The sequence below is a fragment of the Bombus affinis genome, chromosome 6, assembly GCF_024516045.1.
Source record: "Bombus affinis isolate iyBomAffi1 chromosome 6, iyBomAffi1.2, whole genome shotgun sequence".
Classification (NCBI taxonomy): domain Eukaryota; kingdom Metazoa; phylum Arthropoda; class Insecta; order Hymenoptera; family Apidae; genus Bombus; species Bombus affinis.
This window is the reverse complement of record NC_066349.1, coordinates 8,218,983-8,239,777: the sequence shown is the minus strand read 5'-3', so window position 1 is coordinate 8,239,777 and position 20,795 is coordinate 8,218,983. Positions and strand designations below refer to the sequence as shown.

At 37.8% G+C, this 20,795-nt stretch overlaps 1 protein-coding gene across 3 annotated transcripts in view; it reads left to right on the top strand.

The window, feature by feature from the left end:
• Nucleotides 1–20,795, top strand: part of LOC126917620 (carbonic anhydrase-related protein 10) — a 228,340-nt gene that overhangs the window by 103,049 nt on the left and 104,496 nt on the right. The gene's annotated exons all lie outside the window — the stretch shown is intronic.

Below are 20,795 nucleotides of genomic sequence, written 5' to 3'. Positions count from 1 at the left end.
ACGTAAGTACTTTGACTTAATTTTAATGACTCTTTATGGAAACATATTCCGGTCCTTTGTACAAACTTTTTAGAACTTAGGAGCAATTATCTGTTAGTATACTTTTAGTCTTTGTTCATAATAACCGATCTTGTCGTATTTTATTTCTATTATTTCTTCGATATTTATTTATCAATATTATAGAAGCTAAATAGTTTCGTTTAAGAATTGCAGTTGACTTAATGAAGTTTTATTTTTATAATTTTTTGATAGTTTACGATTAATAGAAGCTAAACAATTTTATTTACCGATATATCGAATAATTGATTACCCAGAAATTATCTTGATTTTGTGAAGCTCTGCATTTATTACTTTTTAACATTTAATTGCCGATGAAATCTAGACAATTTTCTTGTTTCAAGTAAAACATTGAGATGTTAGAAAAGTAGAATTTATTTCAGGTTTGGGATAAAAAATAAAATATAAGTTTTAGTCGTGTTTGAAATTACGCAACATTATATAGCCTGTAGGTTTTACGTATGAGTTACGTAAATCTTGTCGACAAATTTGCGCTGCCCTTAAAAATTCAAAGAGCTAGGGTAAACATCCGGAAAATTTAGTAGAATCGTCAGAATACATCTTGCAGAACTTATTGCGAAGAATGTGCGATGTTACGCCACTGTTTCATTTCTCTCGAATAGTGAGACCGTGGGCAAATGTATGGGCGATTATTTTCACGCGGGCAGACATCACGCTATACTATGACTCACCGAAATTATTCATAAAGTAATACCGTGTTATGCAATCCTGGTGACAAGCGAATTAACTTTTAAAATCATTTCCACTCGTACGCTAAACCTTTGATATATTCTTCAACGACAGGTGGTTATTAATTTTTTTATGCCGCATGAAAGTCTACCAGATCTTGTTACAAACGAAGCGATTAAATTTTATTATCGAGCAATTATCTTGAACTGATATTATCTAACAAGAATTTTGTCCGAGAGTTTTTTTCATCGCCCTAAGATTTTTTTGTTAATTTGGAACTTTTTAATTTAGGATTAAACAACCCGCAACTTTAACATGCTTTCCTTACGCGAAGTTTTGGTCGATTAATCTGCAAAATGCATGAAGTTTTTAAATAATTAAAAATTCTACGTAGCTAGAACGCAACGAATCGATAGTACAAATTTCATTCCGATAGAATCTTCATTATAGAAACATTTTACTATTCGCATGTTCTAAATATTAAAGAAATGTTTTATTAGCCGGAAGGTATATTTCTTTCATTTACACTATCTATAAAAACTAAAGAAGCGTTTATAATTATTTTCCAATGAAGTATTTTATCAGCTTCCACCTTTCATTTTCGTACTATGTTGCAGTCATTTAAAAGTGCTACTAAATGATACGATGAGCCATTTATTTACCTGTTACCTATAAACAATTAGATATTAGATTTCAGACTACAAATAATAAATTTATCAATGTATTCTCCAATGTGTAGAATAAATTGTGCTCGGAATTAATTTAGGTTACTTGCATACTGGAAATCCACTATAAATTCTAATGAAACCTATTTGGAAATGATCAAACTCAACGCGATGTAAATATCGAACGCGTGTTTCCAATGGCTGTAACGATTTATTTGCACCGATGCGGAGTGTCGGTTATCGTGACGTACAAGCTTATTGACGAGAAGCATTTTACAGTTAGCTTTCGATATTCTGCCTGTGACTGCTTACCAAGGAAGAAAGGGCACGTGCGACGCGATTTGAAATTTCATGATCGCGCCCCTTTGGAAGCGTTAACTTCGGAAGTTAGCTTTCCATGAAAAACTTGGTATCGATTGTGTAAATTTTATTGCGCCTCGCTAGCTTTCTCGATCAGGACCGATGAACGCGTTCGAAAATTTTAATGATAGAAATAAATATCAGGGTAAACCGAACGTGTTTTCTGTACGGTAGCTCACGAAAGTATTCGAATACTTGTAGAAATTCTTCATGAATATATTATAGATATTTTAATCGAAGATGGAGGAAGAACTAAAACAAATTGAAGTTAAATAAGTAGAATAGTCGCTTATTGGTCAGACAGCGTCTTTACACTGTCGATGAAATTTCAGAATGCTTTGCACAACACGTGCGATACAAAGATTTTTATGGCAAATTTTTAAATATTTCGAGCCACTGTACGTGCGAATGTAGTAAAAGGATTTTCTTCCTTTTTTTTTTTTTATTGTTGAATCGTAAGAATTCTTATACGTATCAGCGAATGATTTATAAGTTTCGAGGCAGCTTTGAAGTTCGAAGAAGAATAATAAATAAATTTTGTATGCGTGCAAGTTTCGTTTCTGAGGCTGAAACTTATCCCTTCTTGGTGAATGCAGCGTTCGCCCTTCCTGTGCAAATGAATCATCCGAGTTTACTGCTTCGAATAACCCGTCCGTGTACAAGAATCCCTTACAATCGCGTTTTTGAAGTTTCCAAGATGTGGAAGTTCCTTAATGCGTTTAAGCAACTTTCCTCAACTGTCATTTGACGGTGAACGGAAGTTTGCTCTCTTAGTTAGTCTTAAGCTATTACTCTCTCACCGTCAGAAAAATCACTCTTATTGCTATTTTATTGTCTCGTATTCTTTCCCAATTATCCTTTATTCCTCCCCATTATACCGTTATCGTTCCTTTTATTATTTACCTCCTTTCTATTCCTATATCCATACGGGAAAAATATGTGAAATTAAAGTAGCAAAACAGGGTAGACACATTTTAATTATCCGTGAGATGTTATAGGGGGAAACAGCATTTATTGTTTGCTCTTGTCATTTTAGTGTATTCGTAATGTTATTTAATCAGCTAAACAATTTTTACCTATTTTCATATCTGTGATAATTAGATACGTGTAACGTTATAAGATTAAAAGATTCTAAAAAACTGTAAAAGTTTCGTAACGTAGGAGAATGATTTTCGTAAAATCAGATTCTAAGAAAATACACGAATTTGAAATTTGAATTTTTTAATTTTCCAAGTAGTAATGTCTTTGTAGAATGAAACAAGCGATAAGTTACGGTATGACTTTTGTTTGCGCAATCCAATGTGTGCAAACATATAATCGTGTGAACACGATAGAAATTGTGCACTGTAGCTCGCGCGTTAGACAAGACCACTTGCGACTGCGGTTTGACCTCTCAAACTTTACGCATTCTGATCCAGAGTCTGAATCGAACCGTGGTTTCCACTATCGGTCTCCCAATGGCCGACGAGAACAGAACCGAGCCATGATAAACACTTGTTCTGATTCTCTGGAATAATAATATTGGATACAATATACAATTAGAAACAATATACCGAGTAAGAAAATATTTGATGTATAATAATTGTTTTAAATATTCGAGATGAAATTTGTCCCACGTTCTTTGTCAACAGAGATTTATAAAAGATTCCATTGGCTTTTTTTAATTATTGTATTCGTTTTTGACGCAATGTTTAAAATAATATTTTGTGAGAACCTTGTATTATATTTATGTGAATTTATTTTGTTAAATAAGAAAGGACAACGAATAAGTTAGGGGACGGGTATTAAGAAAGAAATCGTGGTTTCTGGTAACATGATCCTGATTGTATTATGGACTGTAGTATAATCATACGGTATCCTATGCGGTGAGCTAAACCGCATGATGAGATACGGCACAGTCGCTCAGACCACATCATGGATTAGAGCACAGTGACGTGGATCATATTGCAAGCTATGTTATGAGCTATAACACAGTATCTTTGACGAGGACTGTAGGAACATTTGCGTTTTCTTTGACGTTATACCGAATAATTCCTTTTCAATCAAATTTATATCAATGAGTACCTTCGAGAATGATTATCTAGGGAAAAGATTCAGACTTTCCTGTCAATTAATCTTACATAGCATCTTCCTAAATTTCCAAATAACCGATCGTTCCATTTATTCTAATAATCCCAATACCGCCGTATTACAGAAATAATTTGCACTTTGAATATCACAGATCCGAACAACCGCGTTCTTCAAGGATTACTTCAAGGATGATATATTATATCAAGCAAAGATCCTAGCATATTTGTAAAACCAATGATACAAACATATCTACCACTTCCTGGCTCGTTGAACGAAATAATTTGTCTTTCTATTACCGGCACGAAATCTCTCCCAAAAAATCTTCTTTTTCAGTCTCTAATCTCATCAATTACCAAATCGTACTGCGAAGATCTTGCACCTTTATTAGAGGCACGAAGCTCTCGCCACGTGTCGAAATCTTCGCGACGATTTACCGAGATATCGTCCAAAGGAGGAAGCGAGATCTGCTCTAAAGCAGAGAATCTGGGCTTATCGCGAGTCATCTTTCTCTCGGCGACCTGTTTAAAGCAGCGAGACTAGTGGAATCGAGGGCTTTTCTGACCCGGCAGAGTATTTTCACTCCCGATCGTCCTCTAATCCCATTGGCCGGCCCCCGGGGATGGGTGGTTGGTCTGTTCCGGCTGGGGTGTCGAGATCGTTTGATTCGGCCCTGTGCGCCACCGCCGCCGGCGATGCTCGAAGAAAACGCCGGCGATGGTGAACCGGAGAGAAAGAGAAATGAAAGAAGAAACCTGGGTTCAAAAGGGGACGAGCCGTTGAGTAAACAAAGGAGGAAATGGAGTAAATAAAAAGCAACCGTCGAGAGAGGACGTTGAGATTCGTTGAGAGCGTGCCTGTGTGCACGTTCCTCTGTAACTCTCTCTCTCTCTCTTTCTATCTTTCTATCTTTTGCTCTTCCACGTACCCGGGTTCGTACATTAAGGAAAGCAAACTGGCGAGAGCGTACGGTTCGTTCACACACACGCGACTCGTAGACATAAACTTCCACGATGCACCAGGCCCGGGCCTCCACTCGAGAAAAAGAAGGAAAGAAAGGGGGCTAAGAAGCGGCTGAGAAAGGGGAGAACCGTGGAAAAGAGGAGCAGAGAGAAGTAACTGGCAACGATAGCCTCCTGTCTGTGTTGGAAAGAGATGGAAGAAAAAGGAAGGGGATGGTTGTTACTTAGGGGAAGGGATGGAAAGTTGCGGAAAAGTAATCCGAACCGCGAGCTTTATAGTTTTGTTTATTCCCTCGCATACAATTACGCTGATGACGCGGCGTAAACCCAGCTCAGACCTTTTATCCTACGACCTATCCTCCACCTAACCCGCGAACACCCCTGCCGCGCCACCAATTTTCTATGGTGAGTGCGAACTGCTACGTTCGCAGCACCCGTTGCTTAAGATGAGAATCAGAAGAATGGGCGTGAAAAATTTCGCATACTGTAAATTGTGCATGATGACTGTAGGTTTATAGGAATCTCACGAAAAGTATTTTATCGAGAATCTTGAGTGAAGCATTCTCGTCGTAAACTGCGCATTCTTACGATTAGTCTCTGCGTTTCGATCGATTATTACATCTCCTTTTTAGAAATGAGTATAAATTTTCTTTTACTCGATACTGAGATTTACAGAAATCTATGATATTACATGTGTAGCTATCTGTGTGATACGTTTAACATATAACATAAAATGAAAACAGGAGATTCTTAGTAAGAATTTTGTATGTCATTGTATTGACGATTCTCCAAACGAAAAGATTCTTATGCTATAAGTTGTAAATGCAAAATTTTGAATGAAGTTGTACGATGTAAATTAGATATTTGTTGTATTAGTCTCAGAATCTTAATCAGAATTGACAGGGGATGAGTTAAATCTTCATACGAATAGAAAATTCGTATGTGAAAAGTTATATAAATGAACACAAAATTTCTTTAATTCAACGTCTAAAAAGTATCTTCACTCCTGTGCATGAACGATATTAAGATCGATGGAGTACTTTCCGCATTTTTCCTCTTTCTTCTTACTTCGCCTTCGAACTGATTGATCTATTTACACAAACTTCACGACACGTTACTCGAATTACTTACTGCAACAGTGTATTGGATACCTGTGTTTTCGCGCTGTTCAGTTCTTCTCGAGTTCGCGGCTTTTAGAGATTCAAGATAGGAAATCAAGGAAGCTTTACTTTGCTACAACAAACTTCGTTGTTTTAACTAGTTTCGCAGAGATCGAGCACACAAAGAAGAATCATGCCGGTAGAATGAAAACTATTTTGCGCTTGAGGACAAAATATTATATATTAACTTCATTTGTGTCTTTTATTGTTCGAGATAAAATTATAACCCGAAAATAACTTTTCGCATGTAAACCAAAATAGAAATTGGAGATCGCATTTGACTATAATTTTTTCCTTTTCCACTAAACGTTCTCTTTTACTTAATTATGACAATTAATTTTATTTATACTTCGCTACATATACAGGGTGGTTGGTAACTGATGGTACAAACGGTAGGGGGCGGGGGGTGATTCTACGCGAAAAAGAAGTCGAAAATATAGAACAAAAATTTTTCGTTTGATGCTTTGTTTTCGAGAAAATCGACTTAGAAAGTGTTCGTAGAAATTTAATTAGTTTGGCAGAATGGGCAACATTTTCAGCAATTTTTATAATAATAAATTTTATGATTATTTCATATTATTTCATTATGTATTCCTAACTTTCCGTTACGGCAAAAACAAACTTAAACTACGATAATATTCATGGAGACAACGATCTACAGTGTGGTCCGTTATAACGAGACGTGATAAAGTGCACGCGTACCGAGCGAAAATTCAAAGTCGATTTTCTCGAAAACAAAGCCTCAAACGAAAAATTTTTATTCTATATTTTCGACTTATTTTTTCGCGTAGAATCACCCCCTTTCCGCTTGTACCACCAATTACCAACCACCCTGTATATACACACATTAAACATTCAAAAATTACGTAGCCCAACTTAAACATAATTTAAATTATCGTATATCCTCACGAATCGTGATCCAATGATTCCTACTAGAAGTTAATCACTTTTACTGCAACAAAGAAATTCTTGAACCATATCTTCGAGACCTGATTTTTACTAGAACCATTCCAAGAAAGAGTCGACATTTGTCAAAGGTCCAACCTCGAATTGCACTTTGAATCAAAGACTAGCGAGACAAAAGTTGAAAGGGGTAAAATGACGGTGCGCCGGAAGCGGTTCGGCTAACTTTTAGCGGCGGAACAGTGGCACTCGGCCTCTGAATAGTTAGCTGGCACGATTATCCGCTTAATGAATATCGTTTAATTCATGACGTACGCCTCATATTTGAAACAATTGTATTCCACGCCGCAAGATGAAACACGTCCGCATGATTATACTACGTAGCATAATCGCGAGGTCAGCTGCGCTACTCTCGTCGTTTCTTTCTCTTTTTTCTTTCTGAAGTACTCTCGTCGACGCTGCTTCTTTTTCCTACATACGGCTCAGGGCGAGAAAAATGTTCGCTGCGAAAGTTTTCACGCGAGGAGACATTCAGCCGTTCTTGTTCGAGTTACGATGCGAAACACCGTGCAAGACGCCTCTATTAATCTTGCGTTATAAGTGGTCGAAGAACTGTTCTGCTTTCTCTCCTTTCTTTTTTTTTTTTTTTTTTTTTTTTTTTTTGCTGAGTTCACTGTTTTTAAAAGACAGCTGCTGTTTGACAAGTTCTACCTTTTTTACTTGTGCATCGTTATTTTATTTTAGTGTCCGGCACTTTAAATAAAAACTTTCGAAATTGTTTTCGTTTATCCGTTTTTATTTGAAATATACACGTTATTATATACATACAAGTTATATACATTAAAATTAATTATATTTTATTATAAAAATTATATATGTGTGTGTTTTACGTACAATAGGGAGCTGAAAAGATTTCGCTTAGAGGGAATGCGGATCTAAGTGATCGAACAGAAAGGAACACGTTGCATCTCACACGTATTTTTCGACAGCAACATACTATTTGCCGAGACTGTCACACAAATTAATCCGATCGCGTGAACGAAGACAGATCCCTGTTTCCTTCGTGCCGTCCCATGTGAAATCTTTCCCGTTCTCGACGATAACCAGGACAGGCCGGAGCTCTGAAACAATAAAAGATAGAAAAAGATTTCGTTAATGAATATTAAAATATTCTCAAATAATATACATAATCTGATATATAATAACTTATATTCATGCTGATAACGGTGATACTTTGACGATTTTAAGGTCGTCTGTATTCTTCAAACAGATCTACAAATTTTTTTTATTATTTATTATAAATTTACAATACTTGTACGGTGGCTATAAAAAGACATCTATACGTAATCTTAGTTTCCAATAGAACTTTAGGTCATAAGATTTCACATGTCGTTTTCATAGTACCAAATTTACATAGTCGTATGAAAGTACTACGAAATGATATAAAAGTTAATATACTTGTACTTAATTAATTCTCATATAAACGCTATGACAAATACGATGATACGAATAATTTTTATAGCCACTGTATCTGAATATGTTTCTTTCGCGCAGAAACAGCGCGTACGTGTAATATTCATAGATCGATGCATCGTTATGAAAGTTGTAAAGCGTGGCCACGTGTACGTGTGCGCTCGCGAGGCTGATAGAACGCGTACCACGCCTAAGTTCACGAAGCCAAACAGGAGGGGTTGTGACGTAGTGTTGCGGAGGCAAGGTGATAGAGGGTTAGTCAGAATGGGTACGGAAGAGTTGCTCTATGCGGGCTGAATTGTAAACTAGCCTGAACTTTCTGCCTTCTTTTCTGGTCGTTGCCCGAGGATGGGATGGAGGGTCGAGTGGGAGAGGCTTCCTTCTTTAAATTACATTTGACCACTCGTTTGGGCACCCTCTTTGTTCTCCTACTCTCTCCCTTCTTCCGTACGCTCGTTTGTTCTTTCCTTCTCTACTTCTTTCTTGTACGTGCAGCTCTTTCATTTTACGCCCACGGAGAGAATTTGTTTGGTGGCACTTCCTGTGGCAGTTTCAGTTTCGTATTTTATTTCTCTCCTGGAATTAGGATTACTTTCGGCGGTAATAGGGCTGGAGGAATGGATGATTAATACTGGAAAGACCAGTGAAGTAGTTTTCTATTGAGAAATATTATTATTTCTACCAGCAATATATGTTGCCCCTTAAAGCAAAATTAGTGGTTTTCCTTGTTCTTTTTTTTTTTAGAAGGACGATAACAGGTTATTCCTTAAGAATTGTTTTTTAGATGTATTGAAATTATATTTAAGATAAATTTCAGTGTATTAAATTAGTTTAAAGATATGACTCTGGTTTTTTTTCCATCGAATTGATATTATATATGTATATAATATATAGAGCATGTCTGAAATTCTAGCAGTGATTTCGTTTCGAAGTTATGATCGTCAGTAGAACCGTGGAGTGATTGGTATTTAACTTCCACCTCTTCTTCTGAATTTACTCTTCAACAACATCAGGCAGCTCACGAGATTCTCCAAACCCTAATTACACCTTAATCGATCACAATTGAACCACGTAGAAGTCAGATCAGCTGCATCAAGATAAATCATTTGAATGTCAGCAATTAACCGCTAATCGTGTATTCGCCCACCAAAATTGAGAAATTTATAAAAAGTGGACTTCATTCAGAACAGAAGTAGACTATTCTTGGAAGATTCCTTTTTCCAAGAATCTAATTTCTTCGAAAATTTCCATTCGATTTAATTCCTCTTAATCATAGAAACTCGACTTTCGTATCGAAGAAAGAACGTTTTCATAAATCCCAGATCTGTTTATCGTCGCACAAGTAAACGACCGTCCGTACTATCGAAATGCTGGGAACAATGTCGGTAATTTTCTGCTCGAGATCAGTCGTATACCAGGCTCCAATTAATAACACGAAAATGTTTCGTGCACCGTAAGTCTGAGCGTGGTTACAGGCATCCCGGCACAGAGATACGGTCTGCACGGTTAGTTATAGACTTATTTGATATGCCCGTTGATAAAAGAAAGGCAGAACCGATAGTATCTACACCGTTATTTGCCCAGTCTTATCTGGCCGAAACACAGAGGAAGAGAGAAACCAGCCGGGTCCGGTGGACTGTAATTTCGGTACGGCCTCGACGATCGATATCGTGTTTAATCGGTATCAGGCTCACGTGCTTTTCATTTGTATCACGTGATATTTACTTAAATTATCGGAGGACCACGGCTTTTAATTCATCTGGCATCCGACGTCCGGTGGGTGAACAGTTACTACGTTTTTCCTTAATCCTCGACTTTCTATTCGATCCTGCTCTCTTGTTCAAAGTAGGCACCACGTGTTCACTTTCCCTCGCGTTGAATTAATTCTCGTATAGTGGCAGCCTCGATTCGAATTTCATCAGTCAAGTTCCCTAGGGTTTTTCCCCCCTTTTTATTACAATTTTTCTCGCTTTGCGATTTAAAGTCTTGAATCGTAGAGTTATCGTATCCTCGACGTATATATTATGTGTTTAGTACATAAAACTTTTTGAAAGATTCCAAACAGGTCTTTGTATGAAAAACTTGAGTTGTGTCATTTGAAAAATATCCTCTAGAAAATTCGACGGGGGTCAGCCTTTCGAATTTTTAAATATTATTTCTACTCAGTCATAAATAAATTAACAAGCAGCCCTAAAATATTTGAATAAATACTCCAAATCAATCATTATAATTAAACAACGACCATCCGAAGATAATGTGAAAGGTAGAAAAATTCGCAAACGAATCTTTCACATCCTCAAACGTTATTTCCGTCCAATTCTAAACGAATCAGCAACAGTGTTCTAATACTTTATTAAATTTTGCAAAAAAACGTTGCCATTATCGACTCATAGGCTCTTAATCTTTTCTTCCACACATCGCAAGCCCTCCGTTTGAAGCTACCCTTCGATCACCCTAAGCAGAACTCGCCACCCGTCGAATTATTAAGCGGTAAACCATCAAGTGAACGTTCCCCCGTATCCTGCGATTCTCTTCTGCCCTAATAATCCGACACCTCGGGGTCCGCGCTTACCATGAATTATTGAAAACTCTCTGGAAAATTATTCCTGCCGACCTAAGGGCAATTTACGGTCGTGCGTGTGTTGGAGTACGCGAGTCGTGAAAGGGCGAGTGCGCGAGAAGAGGTCTCTCCCTTAGGGAAAAAGCGTTCGAGAAAAGCGGGATAATGGGCGACGAAGGCGAAACGGTTTCCACCAATTGCTCGTGTAACAAGCCCGACAATTTGCCGATCGAGAAAGGTGTAGATCCGGTGATTACGCGACTGTATTCATCCACTGTGTACACTTTCGATTTCTCGAACAGTTGCTCGTGAATTGCAGCCTTTGAGGATACGCATTCGAACAGAGCGCGACTCGTTCGAGTAGTTTCACTGAGTGTTCGTGAGTTGATTAGGATAGATCTTTTTGTGAGTTTTTTGTGCTATAGAATTTAGGATTAGCATAATGTTTGGAGATGTTACGTGGAGTAGGGACAGTTTTCTTATGGCATTCATCGAATATAACTTCGTCATAGTACCTTATCGAAGCTCGAGTACAATTTTTAAATTGTATTATATTTAACAAAAATTGTGCACATGGTAAAACTAAATTGTGAATTAACATTCAATTACGTATACGTATAATGTCCTGAGAACTCGTGCCAAGTTCTATTGCTCAAGTTGAAGCGCTAACATCGAAGAAGTAGTGTTTGAAAAGTCAACAGACAGATATTTGTAGCTGTTGAACTTGTAGAACGATGAGCATAACGTCTTAAAATCTTGAAATGATCGTGTGAATAATTTGTACTTGTCGCGTAATAGTCATACGAACGTTTACACCTATGGAACAAAAGGATTAAACGAAAAATATAATTTCACCTGAAAACATGAAGTTTCATGCTTCTTATAAAATTAGAGCTCCTAGAGCCACCGTATTTAAGGACCTGCTAACGGAAGAGGGCAATAAAGCCGTAAAATAGAAAAGAAGGATACACGAGGTGAAAAGCGGATGATGAAGAAGGGAAAATAGAAAATATTAAAACGTACAAGGAACAGCGCGAGATGTAAGTTGGCGAGCTAAGGCGGCAATTAAAAGCGTAATATATTATACGCTCGCGCTTCTTGGATTAATCCTGTTTCGGCTGGCGGAAGTATACGGATCGAGGAAGGTAGCAGTTTTATACAGCGTTGCTTAGATCTTTTTCGTGTGTAAACCGCGCATTATCCTTTTTAGTACTGCGTATCGTCTTCCCTTGAAGACTTAAGATGGAAGAAAAAAGGAGGAAAAGGTCGTATTACATGTCGTGATCTTTCCCTAAATCCTCTTTTTCTTGTAACGGTGGCGCATAGAGAGGAACCAAAGCTTATAAAGGGCTCAACCCGTGGACAGTGGCGGAGTTTAATTCGTATTCGCATCATGGCGAAGTTCAGATTAAGAAAACTCTCCGGATATTGCAAGGGTAATATGCGAGTTGCTCGTCCTGAAATTATATTCATTTTTCCCGCCACGATGCAGCTACGTTTTTCTGCCGTCGTTTTCCCCGTACCGTTTAATCCCATGCGCCGTTTTCTTTTTTTTTTTTAAATTATTACTGTCCACGAATGAATCTTCGTACACAATTTTCGTATCCTTTAGTTCTTTCTTGCAGGAATCGATAGTAGTTAAGTAGCAGGGATGTTCGTTATACTACGACAGGAATTAATTCACTATGTAAACATTTTATCAATGTATATGAAGTGGCGTTTTTACCGTAAACTATTGTTATATTTAAATTAGTTGAGATGCGTTGCTATATAATTCTCAAATATATAATTTTTGTAAAAATGACAGAACACTGTAACATTTTCCAATTTACGTATCCCAAAGTGGTAGAAAGATAATTTCTAAGTAACTTACCTCGTATTAACCTCGTATTAAATCTACCAATGTACGAAGCTTCAAGTAAATACTAGGGCAACTCAAAGGTTTTGTACTTGCCTTACAGGACGTAAAAGAAAGCATACCATTTAAAAAGCCTTTCTGACGAATCTATTAGCTGATCTCGAAACGCGTTTCCCTTTTTTCTCCCCTTCTTTGTCGTTACAATTCTCTTTCTTCGTCATTACAACAATGCAGAATAAAATTTAAAGAAAACACGTACATACGAACAAAACGAAAAAGGGAAACGAAGCTTTGTAACCAGGAAAATGATCGAGTGGAGGTCATCTGAGACAGAAACGGCGTAGACGAACGTCCAGAAAATTTCAGACGAAATATCCAGAAGGCAACGTGTGCGAGCTTCCTGTTGATTACGTTTCCACGTCGTCGGCCGCTAAAGAGGCAACGGGCACATTAAGTGGTGGCGGAGGGTCAGCATCGCCATTCAGAGGCGTTCGTTTAAGCGAAATGCGAAAAACGCGAGCGCGGAAAGGGAAATCATATTACGGTGGGTGCGGAAGGCGAGACGGAACTACGGATCACGCCATCTCTTTCACCCTCTTTTCCCGTCTCGTTTCATTTCCTCGTTTCAGCCAACTTTTCTTTCCACTCGTGTGCTTGATACGGCCCGGCTATCATAATTAAACAACCGACAGTTCGTCCAAGCCGACGGAGAAATGAATAGCCGTGCGCCGCGGGAGGCTCGTGCAAAGCAGAAATATTTAAATACGTCCGCGAACGGGACTTGATGTACGTTCACGAAAGAATGTAGACGGATCCGCAGATGAAAGTAACGAGGTAACGTTCTTGTATATTAGGTTGTCCTAAAAGTTTCTTTCGTTTTATAAGGAAATAATAGACGCACAATGTTTTTTGTTTTATATTAGTTTATTGAATCATGCACGAACATAGTAATAGAAATAGAACGAAATGGATCACACCCAGTTCAATAAGATAATATAGAACAGAAATTGTTGTTCATCTATTATCACCTTATGAAACGAAAGAAACTTTTCGGACGACCTAATACAAGTTGGTTTCTAGCAAGCTAAGAGATATTTACACTGTTCGTCATAAGTATTAGGATAACCGTTGATATTCGTTATAAATTGAGTACTCTTGTCTGATTTCGCGTTCTAGTTATCTTGCTTGATGCACTTTATGATTTTTATTGTTATGTTTTGTAATGTAAGATACTAAATAAAGTACAGTCTGCTATAATTTTTCAATAATCGTAACAAGTAGATATTTTAATGGTTACCAGCAGTGTATATATGCGCGCTTACGAAAGTATTTGTACTTTTTGAATATTTTGTACTGTTTTACGAAAAATTTGGAAACTTGATTAGCGTTGTTACGAGACGGTTTACGGTTACGTTGGTCGCGATTATATCGAAACTGGCTAAAATAATGCAATGTTAATCGATATAGATATACATATTGTCAAGGTATAGAGAGGATTTGGAAAAACAAATAGTTTAAAATTTATTTACAGATTATTTAGCTCTACATGTACGTTACTCTCTGATGGACTCGATAACCTAATCGCTTGGCTGTTTATTTTCTTCTGATTACTTCTGATCACTTCTAACGACTTTTAATAACTTCTAACCGCTTCTAATCGCTTTTGTCTCAACCGAGACCTGGACGTCCTTCAACGCTCACATACACTTTCACACGTACAGTATAAATGTACCACATATTTAACACATATATCTATAACCTACAAATTATTCGCAAAACTTTTAGATATCCTTCGTAAATTACTCGATCAGTCGCTTTTGGTTTGAAAATCTCCAAAATCCGTGCTTCATTCGTTCATTCATTAGCGTCATAATATCTGTTGATGAAGCTAGTACATACGTACTGACCTACATCCGCTAGGTAAAGTTCTCTAAAATCAAGGAAACCCCGTGGGTACAATAACTTTGAGTTACACAGGCAATTTCTTCCACGATTCATGCGTAGAAATCTCAGCTTTATGACTGCGATACAGCGCCGATAAAAAAATAGAAAGAAGGCAAAGGAGGCAGTAGTTCCCTTGATATTTCAACGACAATTTCATCGACAACGAAATCACAGTATCTATTCGATACGTTGCGGAGAATGTTCTGTTCTGGCCGTAATTATTGCTGGTAGATACGTTATTATCATTGGTAGTATTGATGAAACAGCCCTAGCGGGGAAGCTACTTCAGCGATTCAGCGGTTAAAACGTGGAAAAGTCACGCGATCGAACGCACGAACGGGCCAAGTTGGAACGAAACCTCTAGTTAACAGGTTCGATGCGTTAGTTTGCCCAGTTGCGTGTTTCCGCTTCTCGAAGTTGCGGTTACATTCTCGAATTTCGAGCACCGAAATAATTAGCCGATGTTCACGATTTTGTGGAAAAGCCAGGACTTTTCTAAGGAATACACGCCGTGAGTTTTTGCCTCTCGTGTTCTTTATGTATTTTACATCTTCTCAAATACAAAACGCCACTCTCTAACTCATTTTTCTTTACCAATATAATCCCGTCGTAATTATGATCGAAACAACAAGAACGTTAAACAACAATTTTGTAATATCGTTCTCAATAAAAAAGAAGGGTCAAGACGATTGTTGCTTTCATAAAAAATTTGCATTCTTGAAACAAATTACAATATAATTTTTAAAACCATTTATCTGAAATCTATTGCCACGCAGCAACCTAACAGTTCTCAAAAGATATTCGACGATCTGATCCAAAAGAATAATTTCATACTTAAAATATTGGAATCTAGTTATCCGATAATAACCCTCTCTCAACAATTCCAACGACTTGAACAATCACAAACACCAGCACCAACACCAAACACAAACACCAACGAACAAACTTCCAATAGAAACTTCTCTTCTCATGATATGTCGGAAAATATCCGTCAAATGGGAGTGAACAGCGTCGTTCCACGCAGTCGGCAAAGTGTCTTGTTGTTCCCATTAACCAACACTTGAACACACTAGGCTAGAATGTGACAACAGGTGTGGCAATTTCGCAATTACCTTTCTTATCGTGGCTGAACGAATAATACTGGAATTACAATGCCGCTGAGCGAGAGCACCTACGGTGTTAAAAACAGACAGCGGCAAGCGCTAAAACCGGGCACGGAAGTTACGGGAAGAAGCGAATGCCACGCGGCTAATAAACCTCTTTACTGCTGGTGACGAAGGGCGAGGAAAGGTGTGAGACGAGCAGAAACTTTATCTCGCGTGCTGTCGTGGAATTGGTTTTAATAAAAAGTGTGTTAGGGCGTTAGAAATAGTTACTTTTCAACCGGGCCTGTGATACGGATGTGATTTTTTTGCCATTTTTTAGTTCTAGATTTTTTAACGATACTTTTAACATACTTCGTTTTATGGTAACTATTTAGAATAGGATACGTCTCATGTATCTTGATAATCGAATAAAAGAGTAACGTGTCTAATCAGTATACGATTATTCTACTTATTTGATCTTACAGCGTCTTAATTCTTGTTATTGGTTTACATCTTTGACAAAAATTCTTAGGATAGTTATATTTGCTGCGAGTAGACAGTTAAGAATAACGCGTCTGACCAGTGAGTAACTATTCTACTTATGTGATCTTATATTCTTGTAATTCTTATTGCCTTACATGTTCGGTCGAAAATCTTATATTTGTTGTGAATGTAAAGCGCTCAAAGATACGAAGAAGTATTACCATTACTTTACTTTGTTAAAAGTCGCAAATACCGAGCTACTTGTGCGAAGGTTCGCGGGACAACAAAAAGTGTTATTTGCGGTGGAACGTTGATTGTTGGTGAGAAAGTGCGAAAACGTAGGTCTCGGCAGCTATCTGGGCTGGGAGCGAGCCCCGTTTAATCCGACCATAATTTCGCCATTAAAGTTAACAACGTCTCCAGGTCCCAGGCAGTTACGCGGCTCCTCCACTCGGTTGGCCGTCGTTGAATATAGAAATTTCGGTTAACCATAATTATAACGGCGCGACTGGAGAGTTGGGGTCGCGCTGACGATCCTCCGCGGCGCGGAAATTATTAATTCCCTCTCTCTCGAGCCCTCGCTCATCCTTCCGTAGGCGCTTATTTTCGTCGAGATTTGCTACGCGGACCGAATGCCGGAAGAGATACACGAACGACGTCGGAAGTCCCGTGAAGGCCCGAGGCCACGCGATTAACCTGCTTTTCAGGCTTTCCATCCTCGGTTCGTTCGAGTGACTTTTAAGCGTATTTACGTTTCCTTTCGATGGAGTCGATGGAGCCCGGGATTCGCTCGCTGAAAATTGGACGACGACACGGTTGCTGTTACAATTGCTTGAGGAAGGAGTGACATGGGGGAGCAGGAGGAGTATGGAAAGTGGAAAACGAATCGTGGAATAGTGGGATGGCTGTTTATCGAGCACGGTACAATTTAGCTTTTTGAATGTTTGATGTGCAGGATTTTAGTCCAGAAGGTACAGCGACTCGCGAAAGTATTCGAACGCTTACTATCGGAAATGTTTATGAATATATTACGTGCGAAGCTTTTTAAAATCTTACACAGTGTTTACTTTTCTGAGTTTACGTTTCTCGCAGTAATTATCTTTTTATACACTTTTGAATTATTTTTTCTTATTAAGAAATAAGTATTGTTATGAAATTTACATCGCGCGAAGAAATTTATGACGAACACGAGAAAGGTTGACTTTGTTCAAAATTTTGAATATTATAGTATTTTTAGTTTTCTTATTCATTTCTCTTCATGTGTGCAATATTAACATGTTTTTCTAAATTACTGCTAATATATGGAGTATCGATGAAGTAATTTGGTAGTGCAATTTTTGAGAAAGTGGTTTTTCGAATAAAGTAGTTGACGTGAAGGATAGGCAAGAGATAATACTTAGACCTGGTAGAAACTGGATACTAAACTTATTTCTATGGGATAATACACTTCGAATTCCCCGAAGCGCTGTCCCAGGCCACTTGCGATAGAAGTTCACAGTAGTGCAATATTGCATGAACTAAGCCTTTGCGATAGTTAGTAAGAAATTAATTCGATCTTGCTTCAATCTAAAATTAATTCTGCCCTCGAGTAAGTCTTGCAAGAGCTAATATAAAATCGTAACTGGAATATCTGAGATTACAAACTGTTAAAATGTTTAAATACGTAATTATTAAATTTCAGTAAGTTAATAATATATTACTTGCAATATTCTTTCGCATTCGTGTTTCAAAACCAATTAGTAAACATACGGGTATCATATCGATAGTTTAAAACAAGCTTCGCTATTTCCTAAAACATCCATTTCACGAAACGTTCTATATTGGAAATAACGGGAAAAAAATCGAAGAAATCATAGCATAATTAGACTAGATTAAGTTAAATTAGATTATTCTAAATTTACATTTAGAATATCACAACTGTAACGAGGTCAAATGAAAAATGCACGTGTCCGTTCGATAATCTATTAATATCAATCTACAATATTAATCGAAGAAGTTCACTCGTTACTATAGTTGTCAATGCAGTTATAACGATGTCTTTACCCATGGTGTTTTAATTTTTTAACAAGTCGCTTCATCGTGTCATTCTTACGGAAGATAAATTATGTGATATTCATATTTAGAAAAACTAAAAATATCCTTTTCACAATTGATTATGTCTTTTATTATCTCTTAATTTCGTAATCATGGAGTTTCCTACTTAAAGAATGACAGGCTGAACATGTTAACAGTTACTAACAAGTCAATTCAGCTGAATAATAAAAGAGAAGAAAATGAAAAGCTGAAAAAAGGAAAGTTTCAAGTTCGATCTTCGGAACGTACGAAAAATATTCTGAAACGATGGCCGAGGAGGAAATTGCAAACAGGTTTTGCAAAGATGTAAAAAGCATAATTAAAGCGAAATTACCGCGAGCGAAATAGAAAAGAAGCCATCCTCGTTCCGCTGTTTCGTTTAAATTCTTCGTCCTTTCGTTTTACTTCTTCTCCCTTTGGTTCCTCGTGTTCTCGTACACGCGCCAACCGTCTAGTCTGTGCATTCTGTAGAAACGTTTCATCGACAAGCGGTTCCTTCTTGCCTTCCGCCAAACGGACCACGCTTCATTTCTTCTTCGATGTTTAACAGCGCTCGTTACGCTGCTACGTAAACGACGGCAAAAGCGGTTCGTCCCTCGTTGCGCAATTCGACGCAATTAAATAACTTTCCTTTTTGTCCCGGCACTATACGAACTCTTATTTTTCGAACCTTTGAACATTCGATCGTTTAAAGGAACGACACGACGTTTCCTTTATTTTAGGAACTAATTGAAAAAACAGAACTCAATGAAAAATTGTTCAAGCGCACTTGTTTTCTCATTGGTGAAAATAATTTATTTCTAAGGTTTATAGAAGAGTTATATATTTATTGACGAATTACGGATTCATTTTCTTGCTTTCAAACACTTTTTGTAGCAGGAAATTTCTTGATGCAAACAAGCGTTCGTAGCGTAGCGTTCGTTGGAAAATGCACAGAGTGCACATAATACGCAAAAACATATGAGCTAGCCTTACCGCAGTATTTGTTACGATATTTAGTAGGTAAAATAAATTTGCGTTCAATTTTTTCAATTATATTTGTAAAAATATAAATTTGCGTAATTATCCGCACTGTATCCGTAACAAACCCGATGAACTCTATCGCGAATTAAGAGAACAAGGATGTGAAACGATCATGGCTCGCATCGAGATAGGACACGGTACAGAGAAGCATGGGAGATTGACAATGGCGAGAGGAGAGGGCGGAGATCAGGACAGGCCGAGAAAGTTTTCCAATTTGAGGCAATTAGTTTGCCCGTGCGGGGTTGGATGGCATGCATCCAGATAATCGAATATGGGTCACCGTCGGAAGTGGAATGAGTCGCGCTTTGGTCAGGCCGAGAGTCTGACGACTGTGGTGGCAAGAGCGGAAAGCTAGATAGAGAGAATGTTGGAGAAGGACATAGAGTAATAGAGCGAAGAGAAACGATGGAGGAGAAGAGAGAAGGTTTGACGTGCGCACGTGGGCGAGGGTCGACTAGAAAACCGGGGCTCCAAGCAATAATTGTTCGAGGGAGAATCTCGAACTATTCGATACGCTTAGGGCATTAAAACGTTCGCCACGGATGGAACGCCGGATGATTTGCATATAGAAAAAACGACGAGCCCTGGCTCTCGACAGCACCGGCCGGCTGTTTCGAGGCGGAAAAAGTAATGAATATGGAAAGGGACGCGGTAATGCGGAAGATAAAGTGTTCCTCGTGGAATGAGAATTCAATTATGAGGACGTTGAGTGCTCCGAGACGAGACACTCTCGCTCGCTGAATTTTAAGCGATTTAACGATTACCGTTTCCGATCCGATCTCTCATCGCGTTTGTAGATTTCCAGCATTTCTTTTTTTTTTTCTTTTTTTGTTTTTCTTTTCTCTGTATGGAGTGCATATGGCTGGATGCGAAGAGTATCGGACACTTTTTTCTGTTTTTTGAATGGAAATTTGAAGAAGGTTTTTACGGTGGAATCAACGACCTCGTGCTGTTACGTTTAGGAATTCTATGTTGCTTCCTCAGAAGGCGTTTGAAATTTCATAAGCTTCGAAAACGGACGCTGGTTAATCCGGTTTTTATGGTGCTTTTTCTGTGATCATCGAGCGCAGAGATTAAATGTTTTACAGGTTTTTGAAACTGTGGTCTGGCTTCCTTTCCTTATATTTAAATTTTGCATGAACGTAGAGACATTGAAAAATTTCCCGTGGTTCAACAAATATATTGATATCACAGTATCACCAACGCGTCAATTTCTTCAAATTTCATAAAGTATTGACAAATTTGCGACCAAAACCTCGGAATTTCTTTCTATTATATAATCACAGTTTTGAAGAAGTAAGAATCTAATTGTATATGTAAATTAATTGAAAAAGATAGTAAACTGAAACGTAGTACGTCAATGTCAGTTTATAAAGAAGTAACATAGAATTATTACATAGTTGTATAATTTCTTGAAAGAAACTTTCGAAAG